Source organism: Temnothorax curvispinosus, unplaced genomic scaffold, assembly GCF_003070985.1.
Source record: "Temnothorax curvispinosus isolate PA1 unplaced genomic scaffold, ASM307098v1 QBEX01004686.1, whole genome shotgun sequence".
Lineage (NCBI taxonomy): Eukaryota > Metazoa > Arthropoda > Insecta > Hymenoptera > Formicidae > Temnothorax > Temnothorax curvispinosus.
Genome location: NW_020214466.1, coordinates 773,740 through 777,752, shown reverse-complemented (window position 1 = coordinate 777,752; position 4,013 = coordinate 773,740). Strand labels below are relative to the sequence as shown.

The 4,013-nt window shown below is 40.3% G+C and overlaps 1 protein-coding gene across 3 annotated transcripts in view; it reads left to right on the top strand.

The window, feature by feature from the left end:
* Nucleotides 1-3,640: 3,640 nt before the first annotated feature.
* The window catches only part of LOC112453779, a 214,763-nt gene continuing 214,390 nt past the window's right edge, over nucleotides 3,641-4,013 (top strand). For all 3 annotated transcript variants that reach the window (XM_025014708.1, XM_025014705.1, XM_025014706.1), the window contains exon 1: nucleotides 3,641-3,935. The gene's annotated coding sequence lies outside the window, so the exon portion shown is untranslated. The remainder of the gene's footprint in view (nucleotides 3,936-4,013) is intronic.

Below are 4,013 nucleotides of genomic sequence, written 5' to 3'. Positions count from 1 at the left end.
AAAAAAAAAATAAGAGTTTTAATTTATATATCTTAAAAATATTTTGCAATGCATATATAGCTAAAACATCGAATTAAATTTCCCACGATTGTCTCGCGATGGAATCCGCCTCCTCAAACTCGCGTGATGTGCGGCATGCAACATAAATCGCCGCATAATAGAATAATTACTAGCTGCCTACGTGATGAACACGGCGAACATGTAAAAATAGCGATGGATGATCTTCTGCCGCCGTGCGCCGTTGAGAACGCGACGATTACGCCGTCTCAATCATTTAAATTAGCTGTACCTAAGCATATATCGCATCATGCGATCGTCGTTCCGGCTGTAATTAGGCGTCGTGGACAAATCATGGCCGCTTTCGATTGCCTACTCGCGGTTCGAGCTTCATTTTCCCATGGTCCATCTGATTTACGATCGTGCTTTGGATTCTGAAAAATGATCGCGCAAAATGTGACCGCAGACGTCGCGCCGCAGAGACATCGAGGCGGCTCGAGAATAAAAATTGTCGCCGCTGTGCGTTACGCTCTCACATAAACAACTCACTCGACTACGCTGGAAAATCTCCGTGAATAGGTGTACACGCCTGTGGGCTAAAGCGGATTAATAAATCTCGCGAAGTTGTTGTGACGCGTGCAAAACGCGGCCGCCAATTTCCGGGGCCAAGACATCGATACGTCACGTTACCGGCTATGAAATTTTTTTTCAACCACGCTGTCGGGCATAAACTATTCATCGCTGTTTAAGTCTGAAATTTTCATCGGTATGTGCGCCCTCCCTGCCATACGAATCGTTCTTTTTACTTTCTCAAACGGCAAAGTCGTAGGAGTGTCGATTCATAAATTTTCTAAAGTTATTGAGACACGCGTGAAATGCGATCGCAAACGACAATGATTAAAGGGTAGTTACGTTGTTAAAAAGTAGACATTTTACGAACAAGGCTAAGATGAATTATACATTTCAACGAGAAATATATGCCTTTTGGCTAACAGCCATTCTCTCGTCATACTTATTCTGATAATTTTGAAATTTAATTTTGTTGTAAACTTATCGTTTCAAATTTATATTTTGTTATAAATTTCTTCATTCTTTTTACATAAATTATAACGATGAAAATATATTATACATATAATAACGCAAGGAAAATGCGATAATAACAGGAAATAAATCTCTTTGTAATAATTGGTTACCCTATGTTTAATTATTTGTTTATCGCGAAACATCGGAGGTACATTTTTAAATAAAAAAATCACTTATTTAGCCTTATTTAATCCGTAAAATCTTGTTCTTGAAGAACTTGTTATCGGTATCATCTTTTAGATCCATATTTATCTTCGTTACATGAATTTTATATATAAAAAAAGAATCAGATGAAATTTTGGGAATAAAGTTTTATATTTTGAGATACGGATAATTTAATTGATTTTGATTATAGAGATCGATTGAGAATATACTGATTGTCAGCTAATTGTAAAAAACGATTACTCCCCTCTATAAAATTTTGAAGTCTAATATTATACGATTATTGTGAAATGATTAATTTTCGCAAGCTAAAAGACACGAATAAAATATAAAATAATGATTCACTCACCCCGTGGTTGTTCCATGGTCATCCGATGCCTCTTAAGACTTCTCTTCTCACGTTCTTTCGTGTTTAATATAACACTCACGAAAATATCGTGCGGCACTTTACACGGCACTCAATCGCGATGTGCACTTCATTGTACGACGATAGAATAACGTAAAAAAAGAAGCTGTACAATCCACCTGATATCCATGAATCTTACTAAATTAACAGAGCAGACGAAATCTTTAACGGCGGAGGATTTTTACGAATGAGATAGACGAACGAATGAGATAGACGTCGAATTTATGCTATCGTTTTTCATTACTGAGTAATCCGATCCGACTATTCCTCTACTCTCAATTCGAAAGTGATGAGCAAGTTACATTTAAACGAAAAATTTTGGTATCGTCAAAGAAATTGTAATATTATCTGCCTGCCGAATTTTATCGCGCAAATAATAATGCGACGAGTTATGTATACATTTTGTAAACATCGCAAAAACGAACGTCGCATACCAGATTTGCTATCATGAATATACAATAAGATAAATGTATGCGAAATATTTTATTCTATTTATCTATATAACACGTACGTTAATGATTCGATCCTTCGATTCATATATTACTCCACGTTATCAATTTTGAAGTGATAGATAAATTTAAGACAAAAATTCAAGGCGCGATATATTCGTGTCCAAGTATCATTAATTGCGGCGACAGTTATTGGCTGCAAATATCGCGAAATAATTTGGCCGCAAATAAAATCGCGCGATGTGTTTGCTTCGCTATGAACTACGAATGTGTATTTTTAGTCGTGCAGGTAATAATTACAAGATATGACGATATTTTCTTTAATACTTGTGTAATTAAAGCAAGAAGTACGGTAGCGATCGTTATGTCAAAAAACGACGTAAAACGTGAAGGGGGAAGTAGGCGGACTATACGTACACCGAACGCGCACCGTGCCTACGTCACCTTACCCCCCCTCTCCAACCCCACTACTCAGGGTTTCCGCGTCACCGCTCACCGCGACGGCGCGAGTGGCGCGACCCCATTGTGACTTAATTACTCAGCATTCCTGCGAACGACGAGACTCGAGCGGTTAGGGGCGCGAGCTGTTCCGCGTGTTGTCGCATTATTCTTCGTAATACTATAACGACGAATAGTAAGAAACACCAAATGCGATCGTTCCTCATGAATATTTATCAAGTACCGATCCGTGTGATTAAATCCCGCGATTAACAAGCCGTAAGCACATTGAGGATCTTCCTCGAGTGACATGTATTTCGCTCTTTTCCCTAATTCACTCACGTTTGCATGTATAATGTGCATGTACGAATGTTTCGATCCGGGTAAATCTCGCGCATCACGCTTTTAAATCTTCGTCGATTTAAGTATAATTAACAACTTAAGAAAGCTGTGATATATCGAGCGTCCATAAATACGTGTGTTTCGCTGGATTTTTACATACAAGATAATATTGAATTTCGATTTCGAATAACCGCATTTTTGTTCACATTTTTGTTAGCCATTAACTTGACTAGCGTCGTATTATATGAGACGCTTTAGTAAGAAGTTGCCGGGCGTCACTTTTGTCGTCGAAAACGAAACTTCGCGGATACAGAGCCGATTAGCTACAAGCCGGGTAAAACGTCGCGACGTATTTGATTAAGCCGATTCGTTATTTATACTCTCGATTCAACGTCTGACAATCATTGCAAGGTGGCAAAATCATTCGGCGTTCGTAAATCATTGAAACGCGTGTTTCGCGAGACTCGCTCGATCGCAATCTATTGTACGGACAAATAAACGGCAAAGTAATCATCTTTTTGGATTTCCTGTTCCGCGAACGTTTATTTCCGATATCAACTCGCATATTTGTTCGCGTTATCCGACGTGTTAGTAATTACGCGGAAAACGCGAGCGTATACTATTTAACATTCGATGTATAGACAGTATAAAAAAGTGTAGCTGCGAGCAACAGCCAACAGGTGTAGCATCGTCGCCGTCGTCGCGTCGATCGATAATCGCTCCTGCCGCGTGAACCGCGTGAAGTTGGTCGCGCGTCGCGCGATTTACGAAGTTTCTCCGTCATCTTGGATACCGTCCGTTGCGTTTGTGACACGTCGCGGATATCGAGTGGCTCGTAGTCTCGTAAGTTATATATCGCTCTTTTCGCGTTGTTCGTCGCAAAACGAAGCGGCGTCGTGTGTGTCCAACGCCGGGAGTGCCGTTTAAAGTGACGCGCGAGCATTAATAGGCGAGCTAACTTGAGTGTTTCCGCGAGTGAAGGTTGTGTCGGTGTAACGAAGGAATACGAGGGGAGGAGGAGGCCTGGGAGGTATCAGGCGACGGCGGAGCAACCGTGGGTGAGCTTATTTGTCACTTATACATATATCGGCTGCGTTCGAAAACTTCATTCGGGTGCATACCAGCGTCACACACAT